The sequence below is a fragment of the Dreissena polymorpha genome, chromosome 8, assembly GCF_020536995.1.
Source record: "Dreissena polymorpha isolate Duluth1 chromosome 8, UMN_Dpol_1.0, whole genome shotgun sequence".
NCBI lineage: Eukaryota > Metazoa > Mollusca > Bivalvia > Myida > Dreissenidae > Dreissena > Dreissena polymorpha.
The window spans coordinates 79,534,247-79,554,355 of record NC_068362.1 but is presented as its reverse complement, the minus strand read 5'-3'; the positions used below and the strand labels follow the sequence as shown (position 1 = coordinate 79,554,355).

At 35.5% G+C, this 20,109-nt stretch overlaps 1 long non-coding RNA gene across 1 annotated transcript; it reads left to right on the top strand.

Moving 5' to 3' along the window:
- Positions 1–1,624: 1,624 nt before the first annotated feature.
- On the top strand, positions 1,625–4,911 carry LOC127840997 (uncharacterized). Its single transcript, XR_008030665.1, has 4 exons — positions 1,625–1,704; positions 3,626–3,805; positions 4,478–4,498; positions 4,732–4,911. It is a non-coding gene; the product is annotated as an uncharacterized LOC127840997 (long non-coding RNA).
- Positions 4,912–20,109: the final 15,198 nt, after the last annotated feature.

The window sequence follows — 20,109 nt, the reverse complement described above, 5'->3', positions numbered from 1 at the left end:
AAGGACTATCATTACGACACAACACTGTGTCAATTACTTAATGTTTAAATGATGCCGGTACCATGTTCTGCAGTTGTCAAAATAGAAAATATAATGGATTAAAGAAACATTACATTATTATTGAAAACATGCAGACAACCGATCGTGATTTGTTCTTATAATAATAACTTATAACTTAATGAAACGAGGATTTATATATATTCGGTAGAGGAAAAATAACAAAAGTGAGAATAATAACAAAAGCACGCTTACAACATTTTCATATATTTATTTATTGTACAAGAAAGCCTTTAAATAAAGATTCCAGAAGGGCCCAACATGTTTCACAATTCGTGTTTTCATAATGTATTGGTAATTACAATTTGTGAATATTTGGTAAAAAAGACCCATTTTTTAATTTAAAAATATAACCGAAAAATACTTCCATAAATTTATTTTATATTAGGCAAGTGTCAATTGTTTTTTTTTTATATATTAATAACATGAACAAAGGTACTTGCTAAGGAATAACATTTATTTCGCATTGGCATCAAAAACAAACATTTGAAGGGAGTGGTTTCCCTTTTTTGCGATCCTCTTCATATAGACTTCGTGCAAGGAATTCCTTTACAAGCCAAATACATTATCTACCCCGTAAACGTCATTCCTTTGCCAGCCAAGTTATTCTATCCTCCCTTCTAGTTTTTCCCTAGCGAGCAAACGTTATTGTATCTCCGCTTTCCCTTGCGAGCCAACGTTATTCGACCCCCGCTCACGGTATTCTATTGCGAGCCCACGTTATTCAACAGCCCGCTCACTGTATTCTATTGCGAGCCCACGTTATTCGACCCCCCGCTCACGGTATTCTATTGCGAGCCCACGTTATTCAACAGCCCGCTCACTGTATTCTTATGCGAGCCCACGTTATTCAACAGCCCGCTCACGGTATTCTATTGCGAGCCCACGTTATTCAACAGCACGCTCACGGTATGCTATTGCGAGCCCACGTTATTCAACAGCCCGCTCAATGTATTCTATTGCGAGCCCACGTTATTCAACAGCCCGCTCACGGTATGCTATTGCGAGCCCACGTTATTCAACAGCCCGCTCACGGTATTCTATTGCGAGCCCACGTTATTCAACAGCCCGCTCACTGTATTCTATTGCGAGCCCACGTTATTCAACAGCCCGCTCACGATATTCTATTGCGAGCCCACGTTATTCAACAGCCCGCTCACTGTATTCTATTGCGAGCCCACGTTATTCAACAGCCCGCTCACTGTATTCTATTGCGAGCCAACGTTATTCAACAGCCCGCTCACGGTATGCTATTGCGAGCCCACGTTATTCAACAGCCCGCTCACGGTATGCTATTGCAAGCCCACGTTATTCAACAGCCCGCTCACGGTATGCTATTGCGAGCCCACGTTATTCAATCCCCACTCACGGTATTCTATTGCGAGCCCACGTTATTCTGTCCTCCGCTCAATGAATTCCGTTGCGAGCCAACGCGAGATTATGAAATTATGATACTACCACATATGTTACTAATTGCGTGTTAATTCTGCACGGTGCATTTCAAATGCACGTGTTCGACGTAGATTTACATAGCTTATAAGCACATTAATTGTTCAAAAATAGACCTAATCCCTTGACCATCAGGTATATATACCTCTGCAACCTAGCTTTATTATCAGTTCTCAGATTTTCAGAGCAACGAACAAGGTAAGTATTTGACTAATAAGTTGTACAAATGCGTTAATGTTTCGGTTATTACTTATTTATTTAATAAATTTGATTGAACGTCATTAAATAAAAAAGAAATAATTTAAATGGAATGTCAACCGTTCTGCTTTGATTTGCTTTGATGCTAAGCTAAATTATTTAAAATGTCTAAAAAGCATTTAGCTGAGAAAGTTTGAAATAAACGAATATTCATTGGTTATATAATAACTTCTTTACGTCCAATCTTTAGGTAAGTAAAAAAAGATGGCATTGACAAATTAATGAAATTACATAATCGCCAGATTAACATTTCCCACATCATAGAGAGGGTAATTACGTGACAAACAGGATTGGGCGTCAATATTCGCACATAATGTCGACTTTACTGGCTGCGAATTATCTTGGTGGGGGCTGTACTTTTGTGACCCGCTAAGATGTTTCGCAGCGAGTAAAGTCGAGATATATGGCGACTATGAGTACAATATAAACGCCAATCACATTCTTGTCGATTTAGCTGGACAGTGAGTTGCATTTAAGCAATAAATTAAAGTAAAAAAATGTTATAATACGGCGCCAATTTGACGTCTCGGCCGTCGTATTTGACACGCAATTACATCATATGCACATAGTAGGACAAACGAAGAGTTTCGCAGCAAAAGAAAGAGTGCTTCATAAAATTCAACTTAATGGGCAGATCGATCCTATGTTCAATTATGTGTCGAAATTTAAACGGTTGTCTTATGTTAAACAGGACAGGCCTATACAAAGTATTAGTTTTATAACTGTGTTGTTCTTAAGTGTGTTATATTACCATGTGCTTGTATGTAAAGTTTATCGCATTTGATACTGTGTTATTTGTGTAACACAGCTACTGAACATATTATTAACTGTAAAATACTGTACAAACTATTTTAAGATGTTATAACCTACTCCTTCTTTAAAGAACAATTGGCCTGCAGTTATTTTAGCAAAATCATTTAGTCAAACTGTTTTGGGGAGCAAACAACGAAAATACGTTATTTCTTTATTAATAGTTGTCGATTATCTGCGACTGTTTTTAACTCTTTAAATAAAAGTCATGAAGATAAGTGAAACAAACCGATACTTGTGTTAAACATTTAATTATTATTCCATAGAATAATTCTGTCAGTTCATGCAGTTATTAAATACAAATTGAAACGGCATTCCTTTCATAACTGCTTTTCTAACAAAAACATGGAATACAATGCATGCATTATATCTGTCTTTCACAAACAGTGTGGAGGGGATTACCGTCCAGCGGGCACCCAATCCTATCCACAATATACGCGTCTTCAATATTCGTGAACTTTCTTTACTCCTGTAAAATCTTTTTCAAACAACAAAACCAAACACGTTGAAGGAGTTCATCACATGACGCACGAGAAATGGTTTTGTGATGAAATTCAAAACAATTAACACGAAAGACAGAGGCTTGTAAAAAATAAGGTGTTCAAAAACGCTGGCTCGGTCTAATGATGTGTCAACTTTAGGAATTAGCAAGTGAAAGTGTTTGGTATTGTGTTTATTTTAAGAATCTGATACAAAACACAATTCGACAATGATTAAATGTATTTTTTTTCTATATAAATAATATTTGAACTATAATATTTGATTACTAACAATAACAATAAAACGCTCTTCTATTTCACTCTGTTTCATTATTTCCCCAAGTACAATACTTGCGGAAGCTGCGAAATAGCGAATTTATCTATTTAAGCAATATTAAAAGGCGATACTTGTGTGTTTGAAACGCGTTGTTTTTGCCCAAATCTTAAAGTTGAACACCATTCAGCAACTCTGGAACTTAATGGCTTGAGCTAAGATATCTCTTGTGTCAAGTCTAAATTCACAAGGAGACCCTAATACCAATAAATAGCCTGTCATCTACGTGTCGCTTTAGGTAAAACGATGTTCTCAACTGTCACAATTGTGCTGCTTGTGTCATGCTGTGGCGCAGCGTTGAGTAGCTGGATACCATACGGAAACTCGTATTCGCCAGAACAAGGCAAGGGCGGATATTGGAACTCATATTTGCCGAAATATGAGAGCTATCGGCCGCAACAATATCCTAGTTATCCAGGTAAGAAAACAATGGTATATGTGTTTGTATCCTAATTGATACTGTACTGATATCATATAGCAACGACTAGGAAGCAACTAAATTGATGTGATTAAGTATGATGAAATTGACACAAGTTAGGACAACACACTTACATTTATATAACAAACAAGAAGGGCAAACAGGGCAGCATTTACTTATATTAAGCAACGCAGCCCAAGAACGTATTTAGAAGTTTTGTGTGTATGTTTATACAATTTAATATAGTTATATATGAATTTAAAAGCATTCTTATATAAATACTAGAGTTAAAATTTATACAAAATAACGATTTGAATTAGCTTCAATAAGCTTAAATTTGTGAAATTAATTTAAATTTAAATTTATTTGTTCATATTAAATTCGCATTCATATAATTTTTATGTTTATCCTACTCTTAATTCGATGTTCAAACATCGACTACTAAGTAATTGCTTGTTTAATAATTTTGCATCGGATTAAACAGAAACTCGTTCATGACTAAGTATTAATATAAGGGCTGTGATATACTAACACCAGTTGGTTCTTAAATAACACAATATCCGGTTGATTTCATGCTTTTTTCATCACGGTCTTTTAAGCAATTCAAAACAAGCTGTTTGCAACTATTCATCATTATTGAGACCAAATTAAACTTAGCCTTTTGATTTGTAGGTTCTTATTGGCCTGGACCATGTAAGTGTATAAGTGGTTGTTACGTTGTATGTATGTATTAAATGTTTATTTCAATGGCAATATATTAAATATACCATGTAAAGTTAAATAATTGCATTTAAATTAGTTGGTAATACATATATACATTACTTTAAAAACATTAGGTTCTTCTCAAGTTTAACTTCTTTAATATAAATAATTAATGGAATATCAACATATATTACGTTTGTATGCCGTAACTATTAATATTAAAGGGGGTGGCTGGCAAGGGGATAACGTCGGCTCGCAAAAGAATTCCGTGGACGGTACAGGCAATTACGTGGGATGGCAAAAGAATTATGTGGATTAAGTACAGATGGAATTGAACGAAATAAAGATCAAGTCATGTAGAGAATGTTTACTTCTGTTGACAACACTTAATAAATATATTTCAGCAACGAGTAAATGTATTTATGCCATAAATGTCGTATGCACTTGACATGAACTCATGTTAAGTAAATAGCAGTTTTTTCAAGACGAATGTGAAATTAAGAAATGTGTTTATGTTTACATTGATTATTTTGATAAGTGTATTTATTCACCTTTTATGAAAACAGTTACGACGAATGACGCTGGGCCCGTATGGACGATCTTATTTAAAACGACACCATACAAATAATACTTAATTATAATCTGATAAGCGTTTCGCACACGCTTTGAATAGTATATGATCTCTTTTTATTTTCAACTACCGATAATAATCATCCTTATTAATTTTTTTTATGTAAATAGTATAAATCTCGATAGGTTGCCCGCTTGTATGTAAAATATGATGGATTGTTTTCTTATATGCAACATATTCTTCATGTTTACATCTACTGACTCGGTAATTTATAGATATTTCAATACCCATCGACTTGTGTCGTTACAAGAGTCATTCTCAAGCAAACGTACTATTCTAATATTAAAATCTATGATGATATTAACACATCATTAAATAATGATTCAGCCTTTTCACACACTTACCGAAAAAATAACCAGCGTGTTTGTTTAGATCACCGACTAACGAATAGCGGTAAACATGTTGATGCAAAAGGTGCGCTATACATTGGTTTGTGCCGTTCAAAAAAAAATTGCATACGAAACACACGTATTATGTTTTATTTTACGTGTTCGGACTGATTTAAAGAACTTAAACATGATGATTTTACGAATGATAATCCCAGTTGTGTGTAATATTGAATACTGCCAGGCCTGACTTTCTTCGAGCGGAAAGTAAAATGATTGGAATCACGCATTGATCACAATTAACCAGAAAGCCATGGTAGCTCGAAGCTCAAAAGCGATGGTCACGCCTAAAGATAATTGTGTAATATAAGATTATATAAATAATATTATTGAAGCGTAAGTCGCAGTCAGATCCCTCCGTTATGGGATTAAATTACTAGTTTCCGAATATTATTACGAACTGGGTCTCTACGCGAAACGGCGACATCACAATATTATGTATTCTGTTTAAGAATTGCACGAGAAAGTTAATATGTGTAAATACAACGCATAGTTAAACGTCATCAGTCATCCAATACATAGCCAGAATAGAGTCAAAGTACCGACAGTAATATCACACATGTATTTGATTCATGTTTGGTATTGCATAATAAGCATACACGTTGACAATTAATGTAGCATTGCATTAATCTGTAATATGCATATTAATGCATATTCGTCCCCACTTACGAAGCTAAATAGAATATTAAATTTCGTATTGTATGTTCGTTGTATAAACGGGTGTGTATGCCTCTAGATAACTTGATATTGAACAATGTTGTATCAGGCTGCAACATCCTTTCAATAAGTGGCGAGATTTGATTGTTTCTTGGATTAGTTGTATGTCTTCTCGCCGTCTTCATTTTCCATGTCTGCTGAGGTTTATATGAAGCCATCGTCTTCGTGGCAATAATGCAACTTATCAGTGTAACAATTGTTGGATGCATTGTTTCAATCACATCACTCTCTGTACATTGATGTCAATATGCACACTTGTAATTGAGTGATGTGTTCACAACTAAATTATGTTTTGCTCAAATTAACTAACTTAAAGTGGGAAAAGAACAAATTAAAATTGCCTTTACAATACAATACATTGATTACACAAAGCATTATATATATATACAAGTGATATAAGGAACTGTTAACGCCAACCAAAGGTATTGGCTAAAACCTGTAAGACATTATGCAGGCATTAATTTTAGCATAGAGCACTCAATACACAAATTTTTCTTAAAATTGAAAACCTCATTCCTTTGAAGATGCGAACCACAAAAGGGACGTCCCACGTATTAAACATAATTTATATATTACACCTGCATTAACATAATCAGGGGTGATATTGTTTAAATTGTCAAAGTGTTATAAGATACAGGACAATGCAATACACAAACAATATAACTAGCAAAGGACCAGGCGGCCCAATATAGCTCATTTATGTAAATGGTGTTTACAGAAAGTAAATTTCGTAGCTTTTTTTTTATTAAGTCTATATTTACCATATTCCCCCGCAGTCTCCAAGTTTTGACAGCAGAGAGAGGCTTTCAACAAAATATGTAGAATGTCTCCAAATAATGTTACATTAAAGACACGCCAACTTTGGACCAAGTTGTTATAGAGAGGATACCTTGACAAGTATTTTGCAAATACAACCATAGGCATATGTTTCATGGGACGTGGTCAATATTGAACCAAAGTGCATGATTCGAACACATTGCTTAGAGGAGCGCTAACTGATGTAACATACCATATATAACAGTTGTAAGTATTTTTACAGTTTTACAGTTTCACAGTTATTTTTCGGAATAAGTGTTCAGGTTTGCAGTATGTCTGTTTCCGGTACCGAGCATGGTATTACTGGTTTGTGCAAATCCAGTACGCCATTAGTTCTAGTGCTCCCTTTACTCAGTCAAGTGTTAAAAAAATAACATATGCGACTCAAAATGTAAACAATAAAATGAAAATAAAAGTATCTCAATCAGTTTTTAAACAGAATGTACGATTTCAGTAAGTCATTATGCTTTATTTTGAGTATTTATTTAAAAAATATTATTTTAAAAATGATGTTTGCCTTATCAGGTGAGATATGTTGTATGAATTTAAAACAAAATCAAGTTAATGCCCTGATCGATATGACACAGGTCAAACATAAATAAATTGTATGCTCTCTTCGAAGAAATGTGCCGTTTAGACGTCGCAAAGTCCTTCTGTGAGTTATTCTGTTTTTCCGGATATACGACCGTGCATTTTTGTTTAAGCCGTTTATTAAATCATTATAAGATGCAGTTTAACGTGTTATACTTGTCCGTCTGACTCAAATTTAAGGTGAAACCTATAGGTACATGTATAATGTAAAATCTAGACATAAAACAGCTTAAAAATTATTGTTCAATCATAACAGTACAAACTATAGATGGATTGTTTGTATTTTGACTCAACAGGAAAACATAATAACCCGACATGGTGCAATGTATGGCTCCATTCATTAAAAGTTAAGGTAACACTTAGATTTTAAAAGTTAAAAAAGGCATATATTCTCACGAGGACTGTGTTTTTGTCATTATCGCAATATATTTAGAAAGCGTTCTACAAATCAGTATGACTACATGACGGCATGTCACGTATGTCACTCGTCATTAATTTGCACCTTTAAGAAGGTCACAAGCTATCTAGATACTAACGCTCTACAACAATGAGCAATTGAATGATGGAAAAGGGAGGAAAGCGCCTACCAATGTTTAAGTCCATTATGCCGATTATCAATGTCACATGGGCTTGAAGCATGTAATGTTATAGATACATATTTAGTTTGAATACCCATAGTTCAATTCCATTGACGTAATGATGGAATGTTACTGCATATGGAACTCTCTATGTATATATTACTGTTCTGCAATTATAAAATGTACCCTTAGACAAGAACGGTCACCGGCAAAACTAAAATTGTGTATGATTTTCGACACTAAAGTGAATCAAATATACAAGGATAAGCTTAATTATATACTTTACATACAACTGTGTACGCACTTTTTTGATTGTTCGCTCATTATTTGTTTGTGTTTAAAATTAAATTATAAACGCAATTCAGAGTTGTTTACAAGTTGACTCGATATAAAGACCTAAAGTCGCACCATATCACATTGTAAACAGATTCGGTTCAACGATATTTTATTTTCTTAATGCACATGAACATTCATAGCGGATATTTTACATATGATTCACATGATATAAAAACACGTTGAATGTTTTCTTTCATAATGCGATTTAAATAGTTGTTTCATTGGACAAAACATAAGATGCAGTCCAATACTTCAAATAATATTTAAGAAGTTTTGTATATGTTTATAATTATAAATGTGAACATAAAGAGCAATAACCGGTAATACACATTATTAAAATACACTATCCTCAATTGACGGTAGGAATTTAATGTCTTAAAGAAACTGTGTCTTAAAAACTTCCATTCAACTACTTTTATCGGCATTTTAGGACGGTTTACATACAATACGAGTTACTACTGTGTATTATATGAATACCATGTAATTTAACCGATTATCACATATATACGACAAATCAATTGGTTATTATACGGTAAGGCATGTGCAGGATTAGGAATTACTTAAAAACGTTTCTCCGATATAGCCGAAGAACACTCACACACGATTGCAAGGATGATCTCGAAAACACGTTGCAGTCATACTTTTGTTACAGTGTGTTTGTGTTTGCATTACTTATTTAATTGAATTGAATGGTACGCGGGAAACAATGGTACAAGAAATCAGCACACTAGGTCAAAATCGAACTTTCTATAAACATGATTTCTCAGAAAACCTATCAATGTACACAATAGCTCTCCTATACATGTATTGTTGAACATCCCATGAAATACGTGGCACTCTGAATTCCGGATACCGAGGAACTGTAGCGGCCCATTTTTCAATTAAACAAGTTCCCTTTTTAGTCGAATAGTATTGGAAGTTTTCCAAAATAACAGAAATTGATTATCTGCAGTTCGAAAAGTTTGGCGCATGCAGACACAATCCGATGATTAGGGACACTATTTTGAGACTACATTACGACTCTAGATAATATTGTCTAGTTTAAAATAAATATAACGGTTAATTAACATAAGTCATGTTTCACAGAAAAAAAACATTTTTGGCGAAAAAAAGGAATTATTGTATTGTTATTATTTATTAGAATTATTTTTTCAAATGGTTGAATAAGAGCATTTTGGTGAGTTGGCGAAAAATGGGTTAAAATCAAATAAAAATCAAATACATGTACAGACAAATCTATAAAACGATGATTTATGCCCATTAAGTGAAACGAAAGAACAAATTTCTGAGATAACATGGAATATAGGGATAAGTTAACTCCAGAAATACATCAGAAATTTGTGTAATTGTCCCGTATTGATTTGCGTCATATAACCTCATCTTATAGTGTTGTCATCGGCATTACACATTGGTTACGGTAGAAACATGATGAACGTTGTTCGGCCATTGTTATCAATAAGTACTGTCTCATTTTTCAACCGGAATTATTTTTCGCCGACAACAACCAAACACAGCGTTCCAGAGTTGGACGAAGACTGATCCGTACATTATTGCATTAGCAAGCGAGATACCGTAGGCGAATATTACAGCCCAGAGCAGTGCGTTCGAATGAATTCCATTCACGTAATTGCTGACGGCATATCCAACAAGCGCAATCACGATGAACAGTGGTAACACACCGCAATGAAGACTAACACAATGAGGACAAGTGTCCGGACTTTCGTTTGTTGTTTACTTCGACGAACCGCGTTTTTACTGTCCACCTGTTTTAAATTCCTCGAAAAACTGCCGACCGCTCGCCTGGACTTCCGGAACGTTTTGAATAGTCTGTAGTAGCTGATATGATGATGATATTCACGGGTATGAAGAAACAGAAGAGAGCAATGAGGGCCGCGTAAATTAATGGAAAGTGTCCCAGGGCCAGCCCAACGTACAAAACTGGACGACTTGCTGGTTTCCTGGTACGCCTTCTTTAACTTAGAAGTAAATGGCAAATGGAAGAAAACAGCAAGCTTACTATCCAGATTAGAGCAAATTCCAACCAAATGCACTTTTCTGAGTTTTCTGCTTGAAGAAACTGCAACTCTGATGTTCAGATAACGGGCAATACTGATTACTGTCAACGTCCAAATCATAACCACACCACAAACGTGCATCCAGTACATGAGCACCCTGCACATACCGTACCCTAGCGTCCAAGTTCCGCGCACTCTGCCGTAGGCGACAAACGGTGCAGATAGACAAAATGCTATGTCCGCCAATGCCATGTTACATACTTAGACGTTGGTCACAGTCCTCGTTTTCTTAGACTTTAAAATTAAGAAACAAATAACCAGATTTCGATTTTTTTTGCTTCAGATGTCCCGGGTTTCAATCCCGAAAAAAAACGTGTTTCTTGTTATTATAATTAATTAGGACTATTAAAAGGACCTGTTCACATATGTTCGTAGTTTTGTTAACTGTCATTACATATGTTTACCTACATATCTATTATGTTTTAATAGCCTTAACTAATTGTAATGACAAGTAAAAAGTTGAATTCAACATGTGGCGATTCCCGGTATTCGAACACGGGTCCTCTGGAAGCAAACGCATGCGCGTTACCACTGCAGCACATGAACATAGACTGTAATGTATATTGTCGAAACATAACCTCAATAGCATTGTACACGTAAAACAATTGTTTCAAAAATCAAAGTATTTGACTTAGTTATTAACATCTGAAGCCGGTTGCTGTTTTGATATTAATTATTTGACCTCTGGGTTGTATAAAATATCAGTTAAGCGATATCATATTATGTAAGTGAAACATATTTAATACCCTTCTTGTACTAAGCTTATGTACATAACTTTTTACATAGTTTATTAGTCGTGAATTATTCTATGTATGTCATGCATATATGGTCTATTATATTTTAGTTAACGTATAGTAATCTACCAGCACGACTTGTGTTTCTGAATCAACTTTCATGTATGAATAGAATTATAATCATTTTTATCATATGTTGTGCTTTGTCGCATTTATTGTCCAGTCTAACATAGGCGAACAAGATGATCACAAAAATGCCCGATGTGCCGACACAAAAGCTAAACAACTCCCGAATATGTACTCCGTTGGTTGAGCATTCATATCTGCTTAAAAAAGTCAAACTCCTGCAACATGTTTATGGTCAATATACTTTAAAAAGCTTCAAAAATGATACAAGACGGCACAAGCAGAACATAAACCAGCCTCTTATCATTCTGATACTTTATAATAACAATCTGACGAACTTAGAATCATTGATGTAATGTCGAGCTTCTTTTTACGGAAATATATTTTTTTATTGTTGAGTGGTCTTGCCCAGCTGGAATTTTACTTCTTTATATTGTGTTAGGGGAGGGGGCAGGGGGAGGGGGGAGTACCTGCAGGAAACCCCACCGGTCCGGAACGGTTATTGTAAGAATTAAATATATTTTAAATTCTCAGTTTTTAAATTGTTAAAATGTTAACTTGATAGTTTGCGCGCTCCTATTTTGGGCGCTAAAAGTTACGTTTGTCGTCACGTTAACGTCACCGCCTTTTTTACGTCGACGTCACACATAACAAACTTCAGCCATAGAAAAACAAAAAGTTGACGGCATCGGCCAATTTATAAGATAAACTCATAATTATTCAGGATTTGAGGCAAAACACATTATAAGACACAAAGTTCGGTAAGATGTTTGATATATCTTTTATTATACACGCATATTTTATTTTGTTTTAAGCAATGTTAAATTACAAACGATAGTTTAGCTTTTATATACTAGTATTAGATCTACATGATTTGAAAGAGTTAACATTTTTGAACATATTATCTATGTTTATGTATTAGCAATTGTAATTTAATAACGACTTGAAGCTGGTATTTATTATTTTTATATCTCTATTTGTAGAGAATTGCAATCTATCGGCATGGATGAATGTATAGCCATGTTTTGCCATGATGAATAAAAGAGTTAAAACCGGCGCATCTCTCGAGTGTTGTACTATAATAAGTTGTCGATCCCAAATCCCGAACAATAATCGAACTATCAACGAAATTAAAGATATAAAATCAACAAAATGGACGTAACAACAGCGAAGAAACACAGGCCGCACATCTTGAGCAGTTAACCAAATTGTATAAAGAACTAGAAACACAGATGGTATCACCAGAAAACGCAATACGAGTGAGGGAGTTATTCGAGCGACTGTGCGACAAATATGAAGAATTAAAAACAGTGCATTTCCAGTACTTCGATCTTTTCGAAGACCCAGAAACCAAAGTAGCACTACAAACAAGTTTTGGAAGTTGTTAAACAAACTTTGTGGAATATAAAGAACGATACTCGCAATGGACCCCGTTGAAGTAGACTCCATATCAAGTGCTGCTTCATCAACATCTAGGTTGAGAAACCTTGCAAAAATAGTGGTTTCACGGACAATCGCGACCTTCCAGTGAGCACCTGAACTTGACGCAGCGAGATAACAGACACAGTGCTTCCGGTATGGACGTTGAGAGACGTGCTTCAATTCTTCAAGAAGATTTAATTTGCCCAAACCCGAATTATTAACATTTAGTGGTTCTCCACTTGACTATTTTGCAAATTTATAAAGAACTTAAAGACAAATGTAGAATGCAAAGTAAGTGACAATAGACTTAAACTAAGTTACTTGATACAATATTGTACAGGTGAAGCGAAGTCATGCTTAGAAGATTGTGTATTGTTTGACTCAATTGTAGGGTATACAAAGCTAAATCGATTTTGCAGTCTCGCTATGGAAGGCCGCATGTTATTGCAAGAGGTCACATTAATTAGTTGATACACGGTCCTCAAGTAAAAACCTCTGATGTGAATGAGCTTTCCAAGTTAGCGCTTGATATGCAAAAATGCCAGATAACACTTTAACAACTAGGATGTGTGTCTGATATAGATAACTCTGAGAATTTGAGGCGAATTGTTAGACGTCTCCCTATGCATTTGAGATCTAGACTGGCAGAAATAGCACACTCTATTTTTGAGTTAGGCAAAGAACCAAGTTTCTTTGATTTGACAAAATGTGTTGATGAAAGGTCAGGAGTGGCTAGCCCGGTGTATGTTATAGATGTTGTAAAAGAAAATGTCCGAGACAGTAAACCGCCTCATGGTCCGTCAGGTAATATTGTTGAAGGGAAAGTCAAGCACATAGATACGATAGAAAATGTTATTGCTGTTCAGGTGCATGTACAGACCTAGCGTCTTGTGATAAGTTCAAAAGTATATCTTTAGAAGATAGAAAGAAGTATGTCGCAAAATGCAAACTATGTTAAAATTGCCTTTAACGCAATCAAATGTCAAGAAAATGTAGACGTGACAAAATGTGTACTGTATCTGATTGTACAAGCAGTCATCATTTACTGTTGCATAGTTTGATCAAACCAGTAACAATTTAGGGTGGGAACTATCACTTCTGCTTTGCTCGACGATGGAAGAATCAAGACACGTTGTGACAGAGATTGATCCAGCAGTTGAACCTCCGCAGTAGACCCGTCACCTTCCAGATATCGACTATCAGCTCGACCAGAAGTACTACTCATGGTAAGGAAGTAGACCTCAGAGTGAGTCGTGTTTCCGGCAGTGGCGGCAGCGTTCAGCTAAATAACGTTTGAACGGGCAAGCAGTTTCCAATCTCATCACGGTCTTGTGTGACTTCTGATGACATAAGCGGATTTTAATACTTACCCGACCTACATATGTACATATTCACCTAGTGAAAGTAAACCAAGTCCTTCTATTGATTGGCACTGATTTTCCCGAAGCACACATACCCCTTGAAGTGCGTTCTGGTAGCAGCCACGAACCATATGCGATACGGACGAGACTTGGGTGGGCAGTTCGTGGAACAGTCCGTCGAGCCAGCATAGAACCGAGCCGAACAGAGCACCCTAGAGAAGCAGTGAATATCAACATTGGCCAATCAAGTGACATTATATTGCAACAGCAACTTGAACGTATGTGGACGTCAGATTTCAACGACGAGTAACACTGCGATAAAGATTCAATGTCAGTTGAAGATTGGAGAGTGTTGCGTATTAAGGATTCAATCCTGTCTTACGTGGATGGTCAATATACGTTGGAACTACCTTGGCAAGCAAACGACATTATACAACCGAATAGTTCGGCGTTGGCCCACGAATGTCTTAACCAACTGAAGAGAACACTATCAAACGACAAAACATCGCATGAAAGGTACACCAAAACAATTACAGATTACATCGATAAGGGATACGCGAAAGAAGTAACAGATCAAGATACAGACTGCAAGCGGATATGGCATTTACCCCACCACCCCGTGATCAACGTAAATAAACGGGGAAAAGTACGTGTTGTATTTACTGTGCCGCGAAATACAAGGACATCTCGATGAATAGTCAACTTCTGCAGGGCCCTGACAAGATAAATAGCCTTGTTGGTGTACTTACCAGATTTCGTCAGGAAAAGATAGCCATAGCTGCAAATATAGAAGCTAAGTTCCATCAAGTCCGCGTGCGTGAGGAAGACTGTGACGAACTTCGCTTTCTATGGTGGCCTGGTGGGGACACCTCCATAAGTCCGAACACTTATTGTATTCAGGTGAACTTGTTTTGCGCCACTTCATCTCCTAGCTGCGCGGCGTACGCATTGAAAAGAACAGCCAGTAATAACGCGGGAACATTCCCAGACGAAGTTGTAGATACCGTTAATAGGAATTTCTACGTCGATTACTGACTTAGATCAGTGGATTCAGAAGAAAAAGCGTCGAAGTTAGCATAGGATCTGCAATCATTGATGAAAATTTGAGGTTTTAGATTAACTAAGTGGATCAGCAACAGCAGAGCGGTACTCAATACAATGCAGGAATCTGAACGTGCAGCTACGGTTATTAGTCTCGACCCGAAAGACGCGCTTCCGTGTGATCGTGCATTAGGAGGTAATTGGAACGTCAATGACGATGAAAAAACATTCACAAAAAATAGATAAGCCACTGACAAGACGCGGCATCCTTTCCATATTAAGTGATATTTTCGACCCACTTGGATATGTAACCCCAGTGACAATGCGAGCGACATTTATCATACAACAGCTCTGCAGAAAGAAAATAGGCTGGGATGATTCAGTGCAACAGAAAGAGCAATGCGATTGGCAACGAACGCTAGATAGCAAGCTTACCTTGTTTGGAAAATATTCGAATACACCGATGTTATCAACCAAAACACTTCGATGAAATAAAGAATATTCATTTACACGTAATCAGTTATGGCTCCGATGCGGGCTACGGCGCATGTTCCTACGATTAGTAGACCAACATGATAGGATCGTCTGCAAGCATGTACTAGGAAAATAACGACTCGCCCCGATCAAGCAGTCATCTATACCCAGAATTGAGTTGTGTGTAGCCGTAGTGTCGTGGCGACTGTATGCCATGATCACAGATGAACATGACTTTAAGATTGACCAGGCAGTTTTCTGGACTGATTTCATGATCCTACTGGGATATAGCAACACTATAACAAGCCGTTTCAAAATATTTGTTGGAAACAGACTTAGCTGAATTCATGAAATGACTTAACCTAAACAATAGCGCTATGTTTACTTCAGATCCGACCCCGCAGACGTAGCAACAAGAGGCGTTGATCCCCATGACGTTAGCAGTTTGAAGACCTGGGTTGACGGACCTGAGTACCTGCTGCACGATTAATCGACTTGGCCTTGTTTACCAAATAAACAGGAAGTAGCGGAAGAAGATTCGGAAATCAAGAACGAAGTTGTAATCAACACAACCGCGTCGTACACCGAAACAAATATCGACGACTTAATCAACCACTTTTCTGGAAGGAACAAGTTACTCAGAGCACATTTTATTTAAAAGACCGTTTAATAAGTGTATTTTGTATGGATTTTGAATGTAGACTACTTTTTCATGAGATACAATTAAGAGATTTTATGGAGGGCACTGTACGAATTAAATATATTTTAAATTCTTAGTTTTTTAATTGTTAAAATTTTAACTTGATATTTAGCGCGCACATATTTTTGGCACTAAAAGTTTGGCGTCATGTTAACGTCATCGCATTTTCTAAGTCGACGTCAAACATAACAAACGTCAGCCAGTAGAAAAACACAAATTGACGGCAACGGCCGATTGATAAGACAAACACATAATTATTCAAGATTTGAAGCTAATAACATTATAAGACACCAAAGATCGGTAAGCGTTTTGATATATCTTTTATTATACACGCATATTTCGTTTTGTTTAAAGAAATAATAAATTACATATGACAGTTTAGCTTGTATGCACTATAGGATATTTGATCTACATGATTTGAAAGAGTAAACATTTGTGAACATACTATATGTGTTTATGTATTAGCAATTGTAATTTAAAAGCGATTTGAACCTGGTATTTATTATTTTCATATCTCTATGTGTATAGAATAGCCATGTATCGGCACGGATGAATGTATAGCCATGTTTTGCCATGATGAATACAAGAGTTGAAACCGGCGCATCTCTCGAGTGTTGTACTATAATTAATTGACGATCCCAAATCCCGAACAGTAATCACTTGATAAAATCAAGGGGGCTTTAACCCGGGTCGCCTAGGTGAGAATCGCGTATACAAAACACTGCACTTACCAGACACCACGGCGAACTCTTTAATACAACCACAAGGTGTGCCACTTATGGGAAATTGACACGTGCATATTGCGGAGCTTGAGCGCTATATAAGGGAAATCTCCACGCAGAGTTATCGCTCTCCCATATAATATATTCAATTCCAAGAAAATCCTACCATATCTGGAAGGATTTGATATGTTTAGTTTGAGTCTTATATTATGAAAAGTTGTATCATTTTCTTTATATTTTGAAAATAGTGTATAAGTTAAGGTTCGTGATAAAAAATTACTGAAAAAAAACGTAGGTTGTTATCACGGCAGGGAGTTTTTGATCGAGCTATGCTGGTTCCAGTCAAATCATTACGCGGCCGTTGATATAAAGTACTGTAGCTGTAATGTACGAAAATCACTATTGAGCAATATAATAAAGGGTATACAACGGTTAAAAAATACCTGTCACGTCATGGACGTCGCCATCTTGACTATTACGCGATCACTCCTTCTGGTTACAGACACATTTTGTAAACAGACAAATGAAAAGTGAGTAGGGACAGGAATTACTCCCGAAGATGTGTCTAAAACTGAAATGGAAACTTAAAATTGTTTAAAATCGTTAGTTTATCTTCGTCAGATTTATGTGTGTGCACAGTTATGTGAATTTTATCAATTAATACAAGTAATGAAGGGCATAAAACGTCAAAAATCCTGTCTCGTCATAGACGTCGCCATCTCGTTTGTCACGTGACATTCCCCTCTCTTTACAAAACTCATCAATTTGTCTCTATCGTTTTGTCAATTTTATAAATATATCGGACTGAAAATGTATTAAGATAACTTTTTTATACAAGTAGTGACTCGTGTAAGTTAACGTTAGAAAAAAAACTTAACCACCTAATATTGGATTTAACTAACCTAATATACAAACAGTTTAGATTACTAAAAAGGCCAGAAACTGTGTTTGTGTTAATGAGAGCGTGTATATATAAATCTTTCAATGGAATAAATAATCTGGAAATATGAAAACGTATTCGTCGGTTTATCAAGGGCAACATTTTTCGCCTTGACTAGTTTTCATTTGAAAGCGACTAATTATAATATGCAAAAATCAATAAAATTGAAGTATCGTCCCTGATAAACAATTTCAGACTGCACAGGTTAATCTGTGACGATACCTTACACGCTTGCATTAAGCCCTGTTTCCCAGGGTAAGCCGCTGATATCGTTTATGTCCGGTTAATGGAGACAATAACATAGACAAGATAGATGATACCAGAAAAGAAATAGTCATTTCAAACCGATTATAAAGAAACAAATGAGCCAGTCCTTGTTATATACTTTTTATTGTTATTCGTGTTGAGAGACTTGGCACTGACTCATACATACATTGTAAATAGACCTAGTATTATAGTCGCCTTTTCACGTTTTGATAAATTGACAGAATAAAAACAAATAGTTTCAGATTCGCAAATTTTCGTTATAGTTTTAATATTTGTGAGGAAACAGTGATACTGACCATTTGCCATGCTCTAAATATATATTATATGCATCTTTTGACTATTTAAAGGAACTGTAAACCACGAATGACAAAAAAAGAAAAGTTCTAAAATACCGTATTTTATTTCAATTATTAGTTTATATTGATTACAATTTCACGACTGGTATATTACATTACTTGAAAAAAAAATTCATATTTTCAAAATAGTCGGTAATATTACGCGATGTGAAATCGAAAGTACATCGTGAACATATGTAACATGACGATATAAACACTATAAATAACGCAAGTAGATTGATCATTTATGTATAACATATATACAATTCACTACGCATGCAAAATTTGCATTCCTTTTTACCACGTGACGATGATGATCAATTTACTGGCGTTATTTATAGTCATAACAGTTTTAATAAACAGGTAGTTACCTGGTGGACATACCCAGTACAATTTATTACCAAATATACTGAAAATATGACAATTAAACAACTTTTGTTCAAGTAATGTAATATACCAGTCGTGATATTTTAATCAATATAAACTAATAGTTGTAAAAAATACGGTATTTTACAACTTTTCTTCTCTTTGTCGTTGTGGTTGACAGTCCCTTTAAAACTTTAAAATTATAAAGCGTTGCAACGCGAAATGATTGAATACTTTGGAGAGTTCTGTTGCTGTTGTTATATTTTGTGATATTATGAGGATTGCTTGTATACATTTATAATACATCACTAATTTTGGGAGCACGGATCGCCGAATGGTCAAAGCGATAGTCTTTTACTCCAGGGTTCAGTGGTTCGAGCCCAGTTTAGTGTTACTTTTTTGCTTTCTTTAATTTTATTCGTGTTTTTTACTGGAACTTTTTATAATCAATGGTAACATTTATGAATATAAAGCATTTAATGACCAACTTTATTACATGCCAAAATCTGTGAAAAGGCCTTTCGAAGTGTAAATATAACACGTACAACATGCATATACAAAATAGAAAACGTACGGTTACGTGAACAATACATACTACAAATATGTACACAAAGTTATTTGAGCTGCAACTTTAATATCAGTATTAAAAAATAATATGTAAAATAATATGTATACAAGATAAGTATTGATGCAAAGCATCAAAGGGCGTCGGGAAATTCAGTGTAAAAGGCACTCAATGAAGTTACATGGAACAATTTTTTTATACTGTAAATATTAATATATTGGCCGATTATTTTAAACAAAATAGAAAATAATACTGGCATAAACATTATCTATAATTTTGTGTTATAACCCCCAAATAACCATTATTTATGATGTTGTGTTAAAACCCCCAAATAACCATTATCTATGATTTTGTGTTGTAACTCACAAATATTTCATTGTTCATTTTATTTACATTGGTAACCTTTTTTTAATGGCATC